Raw genomic sequence first — 21,084 nt, forward strand, 5'->3', positions numbered from 1 at the left:
GGTTTTGCTATGAGTTGTTTTTACTTTTGTTTCAAGCAGGATTCCAGTATTTTAAGCTGCTACTGGTGCATAACATCATATACCTAGGGCTCTTCATTTTTGGTTATTTTATTTATTTTTTCCTGGGAATTTATCGGTGTTTATTACTACAACAACAAAAACAGCTGAAAATTGGTGCAAAAAACTATTAATAATTTTTCATGGTAAATATTGGGGTTTATTTTGGTGGACGGAAGGATGAGGGAAAAGTATTTAGTAGATTAACGCTTTGATGAATGGAATTCCATGTGGTTTGCTGCAGAACTAAAACAGAACTCAAAACACAATGCCATCTCTGAGTTTAAGGCTAGGTCTACACTACGGGGGGGGAGGGTCGACCTAAGATATGCAACTTCAGCTACGTGAATAGCGTAGCTGAAGTTGCGTATTTTAGGTCGACTTACCTTGCTGTGAGGATGGTGGCGAGTCGATCGCCGCCGTCGACTCCGCTTCCGCCTCTTGTCACGGTGGATTTCTGGAGTCGACGGCAGAGCCATCAGGGATTGATTTTATCGCGTCTTCACTAGACGCGATAAGTCGATCCCCAATAGATCAATTGCTACCCACCGATCCGGCAGGTAGTGAAGACAAGCCCTAAGAAAACAGTATCTCTCTAACCCCCAAATAAAACTTTTCATTTGAATAAATAGTTTACTGTTATAGACTTTGAACTATTAGTCTATAAATATTTACATTTAATAATTGGGCACAATATTTTAAAATATGTATAAATACTCACTGTTTTATGTGAAGTCCTTCAGTGTAATTTCCAAAAGTCCTGCATAGTGTAGGCTTGTAGCAATCTTTTTAAGGAGTCTTTTCCAAGGCCCATTCTCCTACAGTCCTGAATGTAGCTGAATTTCAAAAATACTCTCTTCACATCAGTTGAGTGAGGTGGGACACTGAGGATGCGAGAGGCAGCACAGCTCAAAGTTGGAAAGTCAGTGTGGTGGATTTTCCAGAATTCAAGAGAAATGATGGAGTGGTTGTCCAGGGAAAGCATTGCCATGTAGGCGCGAAATTCACTTTCTAGTTTTTCACTTTCTTCATTAGAAGCCCCAAAGGGGCAGATTATATGAGCATACTCTTTAAATTTATCAGCTGAGGCCACACTTTTACAATAAGGGTCAAACATCACAATGACTTTCCAGAGTGATGATTCACTGTGAAAAGCTTCAGGGGACATAGTGTGAATGACAATAACTTTCCGCTACTTTGACAGCTCTTCGTAAAAACGTATGAAAGCTTTTGCGAGGTTGTCCTGCTCAGTGACTGACAACATAGACATGAAAAGATTTTGTTTTTTCTGGAATTTCCCCAGATGTGCTTTTGTGAGAAATTTCTGCAGAGATATTGTTAACCAGAATGCCATACACCTCTGTATTAGAAAATGTGCCATCTGTTAAAGAATTGGATTCCAATTTCTTCAGTGCTTCATGTAGTGGTTGAAATGTTTCAATCAGGAATTCGAGTTTTGTACAGAGGCTTTGCCTAATTTCTTGAGTAACTGCTTGAGATTTCAGCTTTTTGGCTTTTGCACTGTTGAACTCTTTGTGGTCTAAAAGTCACATTAAGACCACCCATGCCTTCTGAACACTCTGTACAGCCAAATACATACTAAACTATCCTGTTGGTACAACTGAAACTGGAATGCTGCATTCAAACGCAATCTCTTTGCAAACATCATAGAAGTGTGGGGTTGTTGGTTTTTTGTTTTGTTTTTTCTTTTTCTTTTTCTTTTTCGTCACTTGAATGCTTGAAAACATCCAGCATCTATTACAAAGTTTTTCAAATCATGCATTTTGGGAACACCTGTTCAATGAGACAGAAACCTGCAGCAGGTGAGCTGGGCAAGACAAAAGAAAGCAATTCAGATTTTTTTATTCAGCTTTACATTTTGTGTGAACTTCACACAGTAAGAAACCGAGTTGGAATTCACTGTTGCTACATCCTTCCAAGTAAGTGCATATTCATTTAAAGTTTTACAGACACAAGCTGACTCTACAAACTCAAAATCTGCCAAAATGAGTGCAGGGTTCTCCACAACAAAATCAAAAAATGAAAACAACCGTACTTGAACTTGCACTGGTGCCGGAATGGAAAAGAAGGGGGACACCAGGGGAGAATGTCATTACTTGTCCTCGTTTGAATACTACATGGTAAGAGCTTGATTCTGCTCCTTTTGAAGTTGATAACCAAATTTCTATTGACTTCCATGGGAGCAGGAACTAGCCTCAAGTTGGACAGTGAGGCAGCATGGCTTTTGAAAGATTCTTTGGCTATAAAGCATGATTGGTGTTGGCTTGTTTGTTAAATTGTGAATTTCCAATATGGTGCTCCAATGCCAGAGACATAGATTAGGTTTCTTTTGCTGTGTTTGTACAGCAGGAAATAGAAGTCTTGGTTTCAGAAAACCACTCAAGAAAATCCTTTGGAAGAGTTATTGAGAGGCTGCTTGGAGCAAGCTGCTAGAATGGAATCTTGTCTTAAACAGACTAAACAAGGCATTGTTCCCTCGTATTACAGAGGGATTTAACCTATGTTTATGCTGTTAAAACGTCTTTTTATTTTGATCTGCAAATGTGAAGTTAATTTGACCTACCAGAACAACAGAAAACTAATCACAGTTAGTTCTTAACGTACATTTTGTTTTTCAACTGGAACATTTTGCATAGAAGGTTTGGAGCCTGATTCCACAGTGTGCTGAACACATTCAACCCCCAGTGACACAAGAAGTGTTCAGTGCCTTGTAGCCCTGACTTTTTCACAAAACCTTTAGAATTAGAGGCAGCAACTCTTTTCTTGGTAGGTGGGAAGGGTCATAAGTTGAAGGAGACCGATGTACGTGGAGTACTCATTTTAATTACCTATTTCAGAAACATCTGTACCTGTCATAACTATAAAGGGAAGGGTAACAGCTGTCCTGTGTACAGTACTATAAAATCCCTCCTGGCCAGAGACTCCAAAATCCTTTTCCCTGTAAAGGGTTAAGAAGCTCAGGTAACCTGGCTGGCATCTGACCTAAAGGACCAATAAGGGGACAAGATACTTTCAAATCTTGGGGGGTGAAAGCTTTTGTTTGTGCTCCTTGTTTTGGGAGTCGTTCGCTCTTGGGACTGAGAGGGACCAGACATCAATCCAGGTTCTCCACATCTTTCTAAACAAGTCTCTATTTCAAACTTGTAAGTAAATAGCCAGGCAAGGCGTGTTAGTTTTCCTTTGTTTTCTCAACTTGTAAATGTACCTTTTACTAGAGTGTTTATCTTTGTTTGCTATACTTTGAACCTGAGGCTAGAGGGAGGTCCTCTAAGCTCTTTAAGTTTGATTACCCTGTAAAGTTATTTTCCATACTGATTTTAGAGATGATTTTTACCTTTTTCTTTAATTAATAGCCTTCTTTTTAAGAACCTGATTGATTTTTCCTTGTTTTTAGATCCAAGGGGGTTGGATCTGTATTCACCAGGAGTTGGTGAAAGGAAGGAGGAGGGATGGTTAATTTCTCCTTGTTTTAAGATCCCAGGGGGGTTTGAACTGTATTCACCAGGAGTTGGTGGGAGAAGGAGGGGGAATGGTTCATTTCTCCCTGCTTTAAGATCCAAGGGGTTTGGATCTGTATTCACCAGGGAATTGGTGAAGAGTTTCTCAAGGCTTCCCAGGGAAGGGAATCCATTTGGGAATGGTGGCAGCGGACCAGATCTAAGCTGGTAGTTAAGCTTAGAAGTCTTCATGCAGGCCCCCACATTTGTACCCTAAAGTTCAGTACAGTACCTCAAAAAAGCATCTTAATTTTTGTGAGATGATGTAGAGAGAAATGAAGGAAGAACTCTATCAGCCTGATAGGACATGCTTAATTGAGGGAGAAATTGAATGAGAGGGGAAATGCAGCACTCCCTATGTTGACAGTACCGAATGTGGTGATGGTTTAAAAAAATACATGGGAATTACAAGAGATCAACCTTTGTTAACATCACTACAAGAGAAGGCTAAGCAGTAATGGGACAAAAGTATTGTGTGGCTGTCACCCAAGAAAAGGCATGTTCCTTCAGTTTGTATTAGATATAAAGTCTAATCTGAGATGTGAGACCGGGCAATTTTGTTTGTTTCTGTATGCTGTCCAAGAGAGAGTGCTAAATAACACATGCTTCCTGGCTAACTATGTCAACATTGGCAATGTCTTGACAGGAAAAGTGGTTGAGTTTAGTTAACATGTGCTAGTTAAACTCATTGAAAATGGTATTTAGGAGCCTGTCACTTAGTGGTTTTGAAAATTTTGCACCAGTTACTTGGTCAAACTGCAGCTTAAGCTTCTTTCTGGGCTAGAACGTGAGCTAAAACCAAGCTAATGGTGTTACTCTGTAGCTACAGTAGGAAGTCTACCCTACAAAGTTTTTGTTGGCATAGCTATGTTGGTCAGCAGTGGGGGGGGGGGGGGGGGGCCCCTCTCTTGGCAGAAATTGCTAGGGCAGCAAAACCCCAAGTCTAATGTTGTTTGGGGAGGTGGTATTACTATACCAGCAGAAAAATTCCTCTTGTTGGCATAACCTGCATCTACACTAGAGGCTCTGCAAAGCATTGATAGAGTAGACAAGGCCTAAGGCCTTCTACTCAAGACAAAGCCATAGTGAGGAAAAAGATTTACAGCTTTTTATGGAGAGAGGGAGAGAGATAAAACTCTATCCTATTGGGTAGCTGTAAAGCAGCTCTGCATTAGGAAGAGTGCCCTTTGTATTGAAATACCTCCCCCCCCCCCCCCCCCCCAAAAAAAAAGAAAGAAAGAAAGAAAAAAGTTCCCAGTTTTAGAGATCAGTTTTAAAAGGCAATATTTCTGTTCCTTTACTGTGCTAGACCAGATCAGCCAGAGCAAGGAACAAATATGTTCCTTGTTAAACAGCTAACAAAATCATCCAAAGCACAGGACTTGGTAGCTGAAGTACCCCATCACCACCCAGACATCTGTTAGGAAAATAACATAGCAAGGCAATTATCCAATAAGTTCTTGGAATGTATTGGAGACAATTTTTTATTTCAGAAGGAGGAGACAGCTGCCAGGGGAGAAGCTGTTCTAGATTTGATTTTGACGAATAGGGAGGAACTGGTTGAAAATTTGAAAGTGGAAGACCCCTTGAGTGAAAGTGATCATGAAATGATTGAATTCATGTTTCTAAGGAATGTTAGGAGGGAGAGCAGCAAAATAAAGACAATAGATTTCAAGAAGGCAGACTTTAGCAAACTCAGGGAGTTGGTAGGTAAGATTACATGGGAATAGAGTGACCAGATGTCCTGATTTGATAGGGACAGTCCCGATACTTGAGGCTTTGTCTTATATAGGCACCTATTACACCCCACCCCCTGTCCCAATTTTTCATACTTGCTGTCTGGTCACCCTACATCGGAAGTAAGTCTAAAGGGAAAAACAATAGAAGACAGTTGGCAGTTTTTCAATGGGACATTAAAGGCACAAGAGCAAACTATCCAAATGCATAGGAAAGATAGGAAGTATGACAAGAGACCACCTTGGCTTAACCAGGAGATCTTCAATGATCTAAAAATCAAAAATGAGTCCTACAAAAAGTGGAAACTAGGTCAAAGTAGAAGGATGAATATAAACAAATAACACAAGTATGTAGGGACAAAATTAGAAAGGCCAAAGTACAAAATGAGATCAAATTAGCTAGACACAAAGGATAACAAGAAAACATTCTACAAATATATTAGAGGTAAGAGGAAGACCAAGGATAAGGTAGGCCCGTTACTCAATGAGGGAGGAAAAAACAATGACAGAAAATGTGGAAATGGCAGAGGTGCTTAATGACTTTTTTGTTTTGGTTTTCACCAAGAAGGTCGGTGGTGTTTGGATGTCTTAATGTAGTGAATGCCAGTGAAAATGAGGGAAGATCAGAAAAGGCTAAAATAGGGAAAGAAGCTAAAAATTACTTGGACAAATTAGATGTCTTCAAGTCACCAGAGCCTGATGAAATGAATCCTTGAGTACTCAAGGAGCTGACTGAGGAGATATTTGAGTCATTAGTGATTATCTTTGAAAAGTAATAGAAGATGGGAGAGATTCCAGAAGACTGGAAAAGGGCAAATATAGTGCCCATCTATAAAAAGGGAAATAAGGACAACCCAGAGAATTATAGACCAGTCAGATTAACTTCTGTACCCAGAAAGATAATGGAGCAAATAAGTAATCAGTTTACAAACATCTAGAAGATAATAAGGTGATAGGTAACAACCAGCATTGATTTGTCAAGAACAAATCATGTCAAACCAACTTGATAGCTTTCTTTGACAGGGTAACAAGCCTTGTGGATGGCGGGGGGGAGAAGTGGTAGACTTGGTATATCTTGAGTTTAGTAAAGTTTTTGATTCTGTCTCGCATGACCGTCTCATAAACAAACTAGGGAAATGCAGCCTAGATGGAACTACTATAAGGTGGGTGCAAAACTGGTTGGAAAACCATTCCCAGAGAGTAGTTATCAGTGGTTCACAGTCATGCTGGAAGGGCATAATGAGTGGGGTCCCACAGGAATCCGTTCTGGGTCCGGTTCAGTTCAGTATCTTCATCGATGATTTAGATAATGGCATACAGAGTACACTTACAAAGTTTGTGGACGATACCAAGATGGGTGGGGTAGCAAGTGCTTTGGAGGTTAGGATTAAAATTCAAAATTATCTAGACAAACTGGAGAAATGGTCTGAAGTAAATAGGATGAAATTCAATAAGGACAAATGCAAAGTACTCCACTTAGGAAGGAACAATCAGTTGCACACATATAAAATGGGAAATGACTGCCTAGGAAGGAGTATTGCGGAAAGGGATCTGGGGGTCATAGTGGACCACAAGATAAATATGAGTCAACAGTGTAATGCTGTCGCAAAAAAAGCGAACATCATTCTGGGATGTATTAGCAGGAACTATTTATCCTAGTGAGGCAAATAGAAAGGAGCATAAACGCTGCCAAATTAAGTGCAAGAATGTAATAAGAAAAGCCAAAGAGGAGTTTGAAGAACTGCTAGCCAAAAACTCCAAAGGTAATAACAAAATGTTTTTTAAATACATGAGAAGCAGGAAGCCTGCTAAACAACCAGTGGGGCCCCTTGATGATCGAGATACAAAAGGAGCGCTTAAAGATGATAAAGTCATTGCGGAGAAACTAAATGGATTCTTTGCTTCAGTCTTCATGGCTGAGGATGTTAGGGAGATTCCCAAACCTGAGCTGGCTTTTGTAGGTGAGAAATATGAGGAACTGTCATGGATTGAAGTGTCACGAGGGGAGGTTTTGGAATTAATTGATAAACTTAACATTAACAAGTCACCAGGACCAGATGGCATTCACTCAAGAGTTCTGAAAGAACTCAAATGTGAAGTTGCGGAACTGTTAACTAAGGTTTGTAACCTGTCCTTTAAATCGGCTTCTGTACCCAATGACTGGAAGTTAGCTAATGTAACGTCAATATTTAAAAAGGGCTCTAGAGGTGATCCCGGCAATTACAGACCGGTAAGTCTAACGTCTGCACCGGGCAAATTAGTCGAAACAATAGTTAAGAATAAAATTGTCCAACACATAGAAAAACATAAACTGTTGAGCAATAGTCAACATGCTCAAACCACTGAGCTATCCCTCCCACCTAGTCAACATCGTTTCTGTAAAGGGAAATCGTGTCTTACTAATCTATTAGAATTCTTTGAAGGGGTCAACAAACATGTGGACAAGGGGGATCCAGTGGACATGGTGTATTTAGATTTCCAAAAAGCCTTTGACAAGGTCCCTCACCAAAGGCTCTTATGTAAATTAAGCTGTCATGGGATAAAAGGGAAGGTCCTTTCATGGATTGAGAACTGGTTAAAAGACAGGGAACAAAGGGTAGGAATAAATGGTAAATTCTCAGAATGGAGAGGGGTAACTAGTGGTGTTCCCCAAGGGTCAGTCCTCGGACCGATCCTATTCAACTTATTTATAAATGATCTAGAGAAAGGGGTAAACAGTGAGGTGGCAAAGTTTGCAGATGATACTAAACTGCTAAAGATAGTTACGTCCAAAGCAGACTGTGAAGAACTTCAGAAAGATCTCACAAAACTAAGTGATTGGGCAACAAAATGGCAAATGAAATTTATTGTGGATAAATGTAAAGTAATGCACTTTGGAAAAAATAACCCCAACTATACATACAATATGATGGGGGCTAATTTAGCTACAACAAGTCAGGAAAAAGATCTTGGAGTCATCGTGGATAGTTCTCTGAAAATGTCCACGCAGTGTGCAGAGGCGGTCAAAAAAGCAAACAGGATGTTAGGAATCATTAAAAAGGAGATAGAGAATAAGACTGAGAATATATTATTGCCCTTCTATAAATCAATGGTACGCCCTCATCTCGAATACTGTGTACAGATGTGGTCTCCTCATCTCAAAAAAGATATACTGGCACTAGAAAAGGTTCAGAAAAGGGCAACTAAAATGATTAGGGGTTTGGAACGGGTCCCATATGAGGAGAGATTAAAGAGGCTAGGACTCTTCAGCTTGGAAAAGAGGAGACTAAGGGGGGATATGATAGAGGTATATAAAATCATGAGTGATGTGGAGAAAGTGGATAAGGAAAAGTTATTTACTTATTCCCATAATACAAGAACTAGGGGTCACCAAATGAAATTAATAGGCAGCAGGTTTAAAACAAATAAAAGGAAGTTCTTCTTCACGCAGCGCACAGTCAACTTGTGGAACTCCTTACCTGAGGAGGTTGTGAAGGCTAGGACTATAACAGAGTTTAAAAGAGAACTGGATAAATTCATGGTGGTTAAGTCCATTAATGGCTATTAGCCAGGATGGGTAAGGAATGGTGTCCCTAGCCTCTGTTTGACGGAGGATGGAGATGGATGGCAGGAGAGAGATCACTTGGTCATTGCCTGTTAGGTTCACTCCCTCTGGGGCACCTGGCATTGGCCACTGTTGGTAGACAGGATACTGGGCTAGATGGACCTTTGGTCTGACCGGGTACGGCCTTTCTTATGTTGTAAGCAAGACACAAGAAGTAATTCTTCCACTCTACTCTGCGCTGATTAGGCCTCAACTGGAGTATTGTGTCCAGTTCTGGGTGCCACATTTCAGGAAGAATGTGAAAAAATTGGAGAGAGTCCAGAGAAGAGCCACAAAAATGATTAAAGGTCTAGAAAACATGACCTATGAGAGAAGATTGAAAAAAATTGGTTTGTTTAATCTGGAAAAGAGAAGACTGAAAGGGGACATGATAACCGTTTTCAAGTATGTAAAAGATTGTTACAAGGAGGAGGAAGAAAAATTGTTTTTCTTAACCTCTGGGGATAGGATAAGAAGCAATGGGCTTAAATTGCAGCAAGGGCGGTTTAGGTTGGACATTAGGAAAAACTTCCTAACTGTCAGGGTGGTTAAGCACTGGAATAAATTGCCTAGGGAGGTTATGGAGTCTCCATCACTGGAGATTTTTAAGAGCAGGTTAGACAAACACCTATTGGGAATGGTCTAGATAATATTAGTCCTGCCATGAGTGCAGGGGACTGGACTAGATGACCTCGCAAGGTCCCTTCCAGTTCTATGATTCTATGTGACTGTTAAGCTTAAAGCCAGAGAAAAATATCCAGACAACTTTAGAAACTGCATTATAGTTTTTCACAGTATTATACAGTATATTAAAATTCTTCTTTCTAAGGAAACTGTGGTATAGTTACTTATTCTTTCTTTTCATCACTACCACAGCTTCCTGTAAACTGCAATCTCTCTTTGAGATTAAAAATGCACTTACTCATCAACCCTTTTTGCCATACAGATAAGGATCACTGATCTATTTAAAAAAATAGTGGATTTCTAACTCTTCTCATACTGAAAGCAGAGGCATCAGATGAAGTTGTTGGTTTATTTTTTTTAAAGCTTCTTTCAAGAACATATGGGGGGGCTTGCTATTTTTAGTCTTTACTAGCTTAAATACCACTTTGATAAAAACAGGCTCAAAATGAGTATTCACAAAAAGTGAAACCAGCAGACTCCCACTCACACCAAAGCTATAGCCTGCTAATAACTATGCATTTCATCCATCTGTTATGTTCCAGTTTGACATGTTTTCAGCTCATGATTGATTTGGAAAAACAACAATCATTTACTTATTTTTGTGGCCACTTCTTGTGTTTAAAAGAACCCCACAAACAACCTCCTTCCAACCCCGATCTCCCACCCACAACATACATTCTTGACTAGGATGTTCACTGCAATCTGGATTCTAATCTCTTTCTACACTTTGTGTTTGTTCTCTATTTTAGAACTTTTTAATAAAATCCATTTCAACTTCTACACCAGAAGGGGCTGGAATGCATTTCAATTTTTTTTTAAACATTTCTCCCCTTACCTCCCTTATCTTTTAAAAAAAAAAAAAAATCAAGATAAGAAACTGAACATCCTATAAATTGAAACTTGTTTAACACTTGAGTCTGATCAGAAGCAGGCCTTGCATGAGTTATACTGTGTGGCTTAATGTGACTTTTGTCCCTTTCATGTGGATCTGAAGTCAGCACCTGAATTTTACAGATGGAGAAAGTGAGGCAGAGAGGGCACACTGCAGGTCAATGACAGATCTGTGATGAGAACTCTGGAGTAGAGCTGGGCAAAATATTTTGGTCAAAACTTTTTTTTTTCCAGGAAAAGGTGCAGATTCATCAACACAAAATCTTTCATGATTTTATGTCCGTTTCGCCAAATCATTTGTCTCAATCCTCCTCCCTCCACCCCCAATTCGGAAAAAGTTTAAACGTTTTGTTTCAATACTTTTGAAATGTTCAATTTGTTTAGGCTGAAACAACTTCATTTTGTAATTTCCTTCAATTTTACACTTAAAAAAGCAAATATGATTTTTTTTTTTTAAAAAAAGCTCAAAATTTGTGGGAAACTTCAAAAACACTCATTTAAAAAAAAAAACCCCAAAAACAAACACACACCTGAAAAGTATTTTTACCTTTTCAGATTAATGTTTGAAAACCAAACATTTTTACTGGAAAATTTTGTTTTAAAACCAGAAAAATTCAACCAAAATGAAAACTTTCTGTTTGAACTTTCAGTTTGGTCACACAATTATTTTGTCAAAATATGATTTTGGTGAAAAAATTGACCAGTAGAATTAAGCCTCCCCCAACTCCTAGGTGGCTATAAGTAGTAGTATAACATTATGTTTGCAGATGAGGAAGCAGAGGGACAGAGAAGTGATTCAGGAAGGAGCTGAGAATAGGACCTACCTGTCCTGTCTTCAGGTGAAGTCAGTAGGAGTGCAGAGTGGAGCCTAGGAGTCTCTACGGTGCTGATGAAGATTGATCAAGGAGAGCTAATATTTGGCTATTTTGTGGGGTAAAGGCTAAGGTAAGTTCCAACCAAAAAAAAAGTGCTTTTGAAATATGTATTTGTTTCACAGTAGTACATTTGTGTGTCGTATTATTGAAGAGAAGCTTGTAACCCAGTGAAGTGCGTCCTCAAGATCATAACAATTGTAGCTTTTTACTAAATATTGTAACCTCTTAATTCCTTGGGAACTAATTACTTTCTACTAGAGTGGAGAAACTGGATTGTCTCATTTATGCTCCTTAATATGAGACAATAGGAGTAAGGAGCCACTGACTTTAAACATACCTCGTCTACTTTTATTTGCAATGGTAAAATGCGGTAATTAGTATAAATAATGCCTAGATTTACTGTCCGTTACAACAAAAGAACATTGAAATTTTACTTCAATCCTTTTTTGCTGCTGAATACTCTGTTATAAGCTGTTGTGTCTTTGTTGTTTCCAAAATGTCTTTTGGATTGCATGCTTCAAAGAGAGCTTGACCTTCGTTCATTGTAATTACTACAACGACATTTCACAATTCGACACTGGCAAAGTTTAATCTTTACCTTTCTACCATGGAGAATGATCATCTGGTATGTATTGAGGCAAGTACAAAAGGATCAACATAATGCTTTCAGCTCTCAGAGTTGCATATGCGAGAGCGTTGCTGCATTCACTAACTTTTTTCATAACACTAGCTCTGAATGGAACTCACCTGGTACATGGTCAGATTTTCTTTGCAGTGCTTTACCCATAGATGAACTGTCATTCCTCCTTTACTTTGCCAGTGAGTTTGACCTTTGATGCTTGAGCAAGTAAGGATGATGGTTTTTGAGAGGCTCTCTCTCTCTCTCTTCAGAGGAGATTTCTCTAGCATCTTATCTAATTCTGTAGTACAATAGTAAGAATCAATTTCATTACCAGTCTGTCTCATATTCCTTGTTTTCCTCCTTTGGGCCTGCTCCCTTATCATTTGGTTAAGAGGTTTTTGTTTTGGGTTTTGCTTAGTTGTCAGTGATTTAAAAACAAAAACAAAGTGCCATGAATCAGTTGAACTTGCACTTTGATTTTAATACATGTCAAGGCAATAAAGACCGATCTGCTGGCAATGTGTCATACCTTTTTGAGCTTCGTGTTTAATTGCCAGGAGGCTCTGTAGCAGAAATTGGCTTTGTAGATGCTGGCAAATGACATCAACTTTGGCTCTCGACTGTTTGCTTTCAGCCTGCCAGCCTTGCAAGCCTCATGTTCAACATCTGTTGTGTGGCCTTGTGAAGATTTAAGCCCATGTTATGTGTTCATATCGTATTTTAATGACTTAAAGGGAGCAAAAGTCCTTAACTGATGGGAATTATCAGAAGAGTGGTGATAGACATCCTCAACTGAATTGAAAAATTTCCTTGACAAACTTCTGCCAGAGAACAAAGACAGCCAGCAGTGACATTGAGTACACGCTGCTTTCAGCACTGGACTTAAACAGTTGTTCTGCAGTATTATATGAAGACTACAGTGTTTATCATTAGTAGAGCTTTCCTTCCCCCCTCAGTCAGGTGCCCTGATCCCAGCAGGAATCATGGCATAATGTGTAACTGATCTGGCATGTTCCTCATGGAGAAGAATCTTACTCAAATGACCACTTACTTTCTGTTCTCTTTATAAACCATCCCTGAAGATGTATGAATGTACATAGCACCATCTTTCTGGTACTTGGGTTTAAGAATGCTCCAAGCAGAGCAGGTGTCTTTTGGCCTTCTCCAACTCACCTTCCAAGTTCATAGGTCTGTACAAAGTAGAAAAATAATTATCGACTCCTTATTAAAGTTAACAGCTTTTTAGTGAGCTCAGCTGAGGTCACAAATTCCAAGTGCTAAAATTATCTTGTCAGAAGAGCTTGATTGAATTTGGAGGAAAATGTAATAAGAACTTCGCATTCCTCTGTAGAATTGTAGCTTCAGAACTCCATAAAATCTCTCAAATTACTGCACTACAATTCGGCTCTTAGTTTTTGACTTTCCAAGTATAGTTAGAAATTTCCAGTCTCTTATTAATTGCTTTCCTTTGTTGATGCACTGGACTGCATGCTGCCTTTTGTTTCAGTTCTATTCTCCACCATTTGCCTTCAAGTCGGTTTTAGCTCCATGCAACTTCATATGGAAAAAAGAATTCCTTAATTCTAATTGTACCTTTTGTAGCAAAGTCCATCTATTTTTGATAGACTTAGCTTCTGGAAAAAGAGTAGAGATGCTTGACTGGTAGGAGGAAAAATATAATTTACTACCTGAAGTAAATTACTGGAAGGAAGGAAATTCTTTATAAACCATTCCTTTAACTCCCCCTGCTCCTCCTTTTCGAAAAAGAAGGGGGGAAAAATGTATTGGAGAGGTTGAAATCCTTCTACTTCTTATATTGAGACCCTTCCAGACAAGTAGGTTGTACATGCTCATTGCACGTAACCACCATCGAGGGCTAATTGCAACATGCCAAATGTTCTTTCACCATCTCTTACCCTGTTCCTCTAGCCACATTTACAGAAGCAGTGCTGCAAAAAATCCTCTAGCTTACTCTGGTCCTAATTGTCCCCAAGCTGACTAATCGTGTTGGCATTACTGAGGGAGCCGATGGTGCTCCAAACCAGCTCCCCTCACAAAATGTAAAGGAGTTCCCAAGTTGAAAAAACATGGCAGAGTGAATTTAATAAGAATTATTAACAAATTAGTCTGTTTGATATTAGGTAATTGGATCACTGACTAAAATACTTTCTATGGTCCCTGATCACAATATTTTTTCCTTTTCCCAAAAAGACAACATACTGTGATCAGGGACAAGTGGTTTCAGAAGAGGTACAGAGGAAGCATAGTCTAATCCAAGGGTCGGCAACGTTCGGCACGCGGCTCGCCAGAGTAAGCACCCTGGCGGGCCGGGCCAGTTTTATTTACCTGCTGACGCGGCAGGTTTGGCCGATTGCGGCCCCCACTGGCGGCGGTTCGCCGTCCCGGGCCAATGGGGACGGCGAGAAGCCGCGGCCAGCACATTGCTTGCCCGTGCTGCTTCTCGCCGCCCCCATTGGCCCGGGACGGCGAACTGCAGCCAGTGGGGGCCGCGATCGGCCAAACCTGCCGCGTCAGCAGGTAAATAAAACTGGCCCGGCCCGCCAGGGTGCTTACCCTGGCGAGCCGCGTGCCGAACGTTGCCGACCCGTGGTCTAATCTGAGACTGGCTCAGCCACTGATTCATTGAAAGACCTTAGGCAAGTTGCTTGACATCTCTCTGCCTGTCACGTGTAAGGGCCTGTAGCTGGCTTGCTTACCTGCCAGCTTAACCCCCAGACAGTCTAACAAGCACAACTGAGTTGCCTGTTTGGTCACACACCCTCTTTCCCCCACTTGGCTGAAGGGATTAGCATACCTGCTCTTAAGGGCAGCAGCAGGGTGCTGGCTGCTCAAAGCATTCGGCTGTGGGCTGCATTAACTTCTGCTCCTGCCATGTTCCAGTCCCTCTTTTCTGCCATGATTTCTGCCATGCTCGAGTCTTATCACTCCCTTATTTCAGCCCTGTCCCAGCCTCATTCCTGCCTCAGACTCAGTCCTACTCCTGCCTTCCTTGACTCCAGGTAACCTGGTTCTGACCCTCGTCTTGTTGAATAGCTGAGTCCCCTTAATTCTCTAGTCTGGGGTGCCTTTTACACTGCTGTGCTGTGAACAGCCACCGCTCCCGGTCTTGCTCATATACAGCCACTAACTTGTAAAGTCACTCCCAGCTATGTTACGTGAATGCTTTCCCAGCCATTCATGAATTACATATGCATATTCTTCAGTCTTAGCCTTGTTTCCCAGAAATGTGCAACTTGCACTGCTCAGTACCCTCCTGGACAGTATAAGCTCATAGTAAGTCCGTCATTCCAACACTGGGTAACGATTATGCATCAGTCTTGTCATCCTATGTAGAGCTTCCCAAACACTTCAATCTAAACACACTGGTTTAGATAAAATAATAAAACAAACAAGTTTATTAACTACAGATAGATTCGAAGGGATTACAAGTGATAAGATATAAAAGTCAGAATTGGTTACAGAAGAAATAAAAACACAAGCTAATACCTAAATTAACTTAGAAGCAAAATGACTTTCTCCCCATAAGCTGCAACAGTTCAGACTGGATTTCTTTTCAGCCATGTACCCCTCCCCCAGTTCAGAGTCTTCAGGTGTTCATTGGTGTCATGAACAGAGAGATGGGAGGAAGAGGGGGTCATGTAGAGGTCACAGTCTCTTGTTTTTATATCCTCCTCCTCCTCTTTCAGGATTACCCCCTGCTGGGGCGTAGAACAGTCTCCTGTGTACGTGAGATTTGAACAGTCTCTGGGATGAAATATAAATTTCTTGTTTACATCATCTCTGCCGCCTAAGCAATTAATAGTTTCTTAACACCTGTGGTCAGTTCTTTGTTGTTTCTGAAGAGCTAATCTGGAGGCATTCTCCAGAACCAGAACATATTTTAGTAACATAAAGCAAAATCTCATACTTTTGTATGCAGTGTTGTCACACACATTTTAAAAGGGTAATAATATCCAGAAGATTGAGTTTTCAAATGATACCTCACAAGGCATACTTTGTACAAAATATATAACCATATGAAAGTGGTGAACATGGGGTACAGGGTGTCACACCCTCGCTTTCATTTCTCTGCTCCAGACTTCTCCTCCTGACCACTAGGCCGGACCACCCATGTCCTGGTTCCTACAGTGCCTGGGTTTCCCCATTTGCACAATGGAGATAATGTTGCTTACCCACTTTTACAAAGTTCTTTGTGGTCCTCTGTAAAGTGCTATAGAAGTGTGGCTATCTATATCTATATATAATTTCCTGTGTCTTTTTCTTCAGGCTGGGCCTGTAGTTATGTCTAGTCCTGGTTGAGCTGCCCAAGACTTCAATAGGCTAACCATTTATCAGACTGTTCACTTCCTCCTGGAATTAGTGATCTCTTACTGTCTAGTTCAGTAGATTTCACAAATTCAGAAGTAAATTCTGTGATGCTTTATGGAGAAGACAATAACACTGTGCTTTGAGCTACACTGTACAAGTGCACTTCTTGATATAGCTACACCAAAGTAGTGTTGGAAGGAGACTGCAACAGGTTTGTGTCAGAAATACGTAAGCTATAAAAGCTATTAAAAACCCTCTAAGAATCTGGGTACAAATCCTGAAACCTATATTTATGGAGGGCAGCTTTATTCACCAGACTATTTCAATTGAAATTGTGATGCCCTTTTGTAAGGGTCTAATTTTTCCTTCCATGAAAGTCAGTGGGAGCAGGATTGGTCCATAATTTTTGTACCAGTTCTTATTCTGCCGTATTATTGTTTGAAGTCAGTGGGAGTTTGACCTAATAAAATACTAAGGAATTGGACCACTGACTTCAGTGGGGCTACTTGTGATTACTCCTGCAAGTAAAAGTTGCAGGATTGTTTTCCTATCAGTTATTCATGATCAGGGCCGGCTCTAGGATTTTTGCCACCCAAAGCAAAAACAATTTTGGCCATCCCCCGTTCTTTAATTACCCCACCCCCGGCCCCGCCTCAACTCCGCCTCTTCCCCAAGTCCCCAGCCCTGCCTCCTCCCCCCAGGCTCTCAAGCCTGGGAGGGAGGAAGGGGGAGAAGCGGCGCCCGCGCCGCGGCCGCTGGGGATCTCCCCCTCCCTCCCAGGTTTGAGAGCCTGGGAGGGGGAGACCCTGAGCCGCTGCGGCGCGCGAAACAGCTGATTCGCACGCCGCTGCTCCCCCTCCCTCCCAGGCTTGAGAGCCCGGGAGGGAGGGCGAGTAGCTGCGCGCGAATCAGCTGTTTCGCGCACCATGGCAGCAGCAGCGGAGGTGAGCTACGGCGGCCGGGGCACATTTTTAGGGGCAGCATTCTGGCGCCGGCCATGCCGCCCCTAAAAATGTGCCGCCCCAAGCACCAGCTTGTTTTGCTGGTGCCTAGAGCCGGCCCTGTTCATGATATCTCTAAATAAATAGATACTCCCAACATTTTTCAAGCAATGGTGACCAGTGACTGTCTGCAAGACAGTGTATTTTGTACACTTATTAAATAAATTGCATCACATTGTCACAGATCAGAATGGAGAGGCTTAAAGTGAACACTTAATTTTGACCAGAACCAGTTGATAAAAAACGTAGGTCCTGGTATTGTTAGGCTGTACTGAACAACATGCACAGATCAAAGAGATGGGTTAAGAAAAGGAGGAAGTCAGTTTTGTGTGTGAATGCCCAAGTAGTTACGATTTTATAATTGTATGCATTTCTAAGGTAAAATTCACCAGCAAATGAGGTGTATTGATCAGTTATCTAGATTTTTTTCCCTTAAAAGTGTATGTTAAATTAGATCTGTTTTAACATCTTAGTACTTTATATAGTGCTTTGTATCTTGAAAATGTTGTACAAATGGAGACTAATCATGCCAACGATAGTGCATTTTTATTTGCTAGTAGCCATCCTTCCTTAATTAAAATAGATATAATATATTTTCAAATAAAATTCAAAGCCCAGCATAAAATAATAAATCACATCAATAACATCCTGGCACTGCATGGTACTCAGCCCCTTCTGACCAGTACTGATGCCCTCAGCTCTCGCTGACAAGCATTTATCAATCATAGTGTACATGTGCTTTGAATAGTTGGGATTTACCTATGTAAGTACTCCAAGCATGTTAAGATAATTTGATGGATTCCTCAGTAACAGAAGTAAGTGTGGTTAAAGTCTTTTCCTTTCACTTACATAAAGTCGGAATAATTAGGCTTTATGCATGAAATCCACCCGCAGTCCAGCAGTAGAGTTTGGGGTTGCAGTATTTGAGCAAAAGTAGCAGCAGCAGTCTCTCTCTGTTCTATTTGTGCAAGGATTAAGACTACTGGATCTATGTAATTGTGGCTTCACTAGCTGCTGACCCAACCTGTCTCCATGCTAACCTGTTTGGGATGGGGAAACCCTACTGCTTGACTGCTTCATTTGCAATGGACAAATACAAGGCTTAAATAAATGGTACAGGGGCCCTCTGCACTGTGGGATATTTTACCCATCATGCTTTAAATAATTAAATCAGAGAACAAACTTAGAAATCTTCTCTTACTTCTCAGCTCTAGAAGAGCAAACCAAGAAATAGTGAGGAGAGAGCCTTGAAGGAGGAAAGGGACTTATGTTAAAGGTAATCTGGCATCTATTGGAGGAGATGTGGTTTAAGTGCCTAATCAGTTAAATGACAGGTTTCAGAGTAGCAGCCGTGTTAGTCTGTATCCGCAAAAAGAACAGGAGTACTTGTGGCACCTTAGAGACTAACAAATTATTAGAGCATAAGCTTTCGTGGACTACAGCCCACTTCTTCGGATGCATATAGAATGGAACATATATTGAGGAGATATATATATATACACACATACAGAGAGCATGAACAGGTGGGAGTTGTCTTACCAACTCTGAGAGGCCAATTAAGTAAGAGAAAAAAAAACTTTTGAAGTGATTCACTCTCTGTATGTGTGTATATATATCTCCTCAATATATGTTCCATTCTATATGCATCCGAAGAAGTGGGCTGTAGTCCACGAAAGCTTATGCTCTAATAAATTTGTTAGTCTCTAAGGTGCCACAAGTACTCCTGTTCTTTTTAATCAGTTAAAGGGACTCCTTTGAAATCATTTCAATATGTGAAGTGCCTGTGAGTGACTCTGAAGATCCTATAGAGCTGTGCAAAACTTGGTGATCTCAGTTCACATGAATTCATGGGAATCTCTTCTTGGGTCTCGATCCCCTATAGCTTCACACCCTGTAGTCTTGGCTTAATTTTCATGTTTAACTTCCCACTGCTAGCAACAAAAGATGGTAGTGCTTTGCGCTGGCACCACCCTGCTACTGTTAAACTTGTCCTTCTGACTGAGCTAATGTATGGGTGGGGTTTTGGCAAACACTGTGATACTAATTTATCAAGTGACATATTGCTGCGTACATATGCACCATGATGCTAGCACTGAGCATGGAATTTGTGTTTTAGATCGTTGTTGTAGCTTTTTACAAAATGAACAGTTGTTATAAAATGTTCTGTCAATACTATTGAGTTGGTGGAGTTCTAAAAAAATCCATAAACTGATATTTTCTTATATACTACGTTCCAAGGTAAAATTTGTTACTATAATTTGAACAAAGCTGTAAAACAAATTCTCTTCTGTCTGTACAGTGCCCTGCACAAGAGAGCACTATAAAAGCATAAACCTCTGTTGCTTGAGCTAAAGGATTAAATCCACCAGCTGAAAGCAGTAAAATACTCCAGAAGAGGTTAATGTGACCAGCTGTTCAAAGTGGAAGTAAGACTTGCACTCCCATAGAGCAGTCACATCTATTCTATAATTGAAACAGTGCTAGCCACAACTGTTAGCCAAGGTTTTTACTTTTCAGTCTGAAAACCATAGTAAAATGGTGCTGTAGAGTATAGCCCTCTATACAGCCTGCAACGTTATTTTGTGAGGGGGAAACGTCTGTATGTACATGGCTATACTGCTTAGTATTGTGTGATTTTTATTGATTGATTTATTTATTTATTTATTTTTGTATGGGAAGAAATAGAAGTAAATAATAGACATGTCCTCCACTCTGCAAATTTTCAATATTGATGAAATGCCTCCAACTTCATTTTAAGTGTAAAAAATTATTTAAGAAAATATCTGTTTAATGGTTAACACCCCATGCCTGCAACAGACTCTATGCCAATGGATTCCTGCACTCACACAGAGGTGATTACAGTGGTGCTCTGGGCAGAGCAGGGGTCTGTCTGTCCGATGCTCATTGCAGTATCGGTTAAACACTTACTAAAATTCTCTGGCATCTTGTTCTCGTCCTACTGCTGTCCTATGTCCTATTTAACTGAAAATTGCCCTGCCTTTTTTTTTTTTCTAAGGAAGTTGTCTGTTTTTTGTTGTTATGGATCAGTTGTAAGGGACCCAGCATGCTTGAAGCTGATATTGCTCATTACATTTGGGGAGCTTTTGCTTGATGCTGGCTGATGTCCCATTTATAAACATTTTGTGTTTTTAAAAAAAACAAAAACAAAAACTCACAATAATAGGCTAGCATCCTTTTGTAGCTTGTTTTATTTAAAAATAGATAGAAGGCACTCTTTTTTTTTTTAGCTACACACACTCAGACTTGGTCCCTGGGTTAAGCAAAGGTTTGATACATTTACATTTAGATGGTAGAGATGGGCTAGTTAACTGAGTTGCTAGACTTGTGACAGGAGGAAAAGAAGTCACTTGATCAGTCAGCAAGATCACATGACAAACAGCTGAAAGTAATTAGGTGGGTTGTGATGTTTTTAGGGCATTGGTTGATCTTGTATGTTACCATATAGGCAGCATAACATCGGAGGCAAATGGTGATTTTAGAGTCTAAATACACTTTTCTAAACTGCATGTTTTTTCCCCATTGATATCCATTGTAGATGAAAACCAACTTTCTTTGCATGGATGTGGTGTTCAAGAGATCCAAACTGCATCAGCACTGGGAAACTTGTAATTAAAGTAGATCTGGAAAACTACAGATCTATTTCCTGTTAATCCCAGGTACGTAAACTCCTTTTTTCTCAATGATTTACATACGTATTTTACTGTGTTAAACTCATGTCAGCACCAGAAAGTATCATAAATGAAACTAAATACTGTTTTTTTTGTTTT

General features: G+C 40.3%; 1 protein-coding gene across 5 annotated transcripts in view; it reads left to right on the forward strand.

Moving 5' to 3' along the window:
• Positions 1–21,084, forward strand: part of RAB27A (RAB27A, member RAS oncogene family) — a gene marked incomplete at its 3' end in the record, with an annotated part of 73,359 nt that overhangs the window by 20,664 nt on the left and 31,611 nt on the right. For 3 of the 5 annotated variants that reach the window (XM_034783174.1, XM_034783175.1, XM_034783171.1), the window contains 1 exon segment: positions 20,853–20,973. 5 annotated transcript variants of the gene reach the window in all.

Source organism: Trachemys scripta, chromosome 10 (assembly GCF_013100865.1).
Source record: "Trachemys scripta elegans isolate TJP31775 chromosome 10, CAS_Tse_1.0, whole genome shotgun sequence".
Lineage (NCBI taxonomy): Eukaryota > Metazoa > Chordata > Testudines > Emydidae > Trachemys > Trachemys scripta.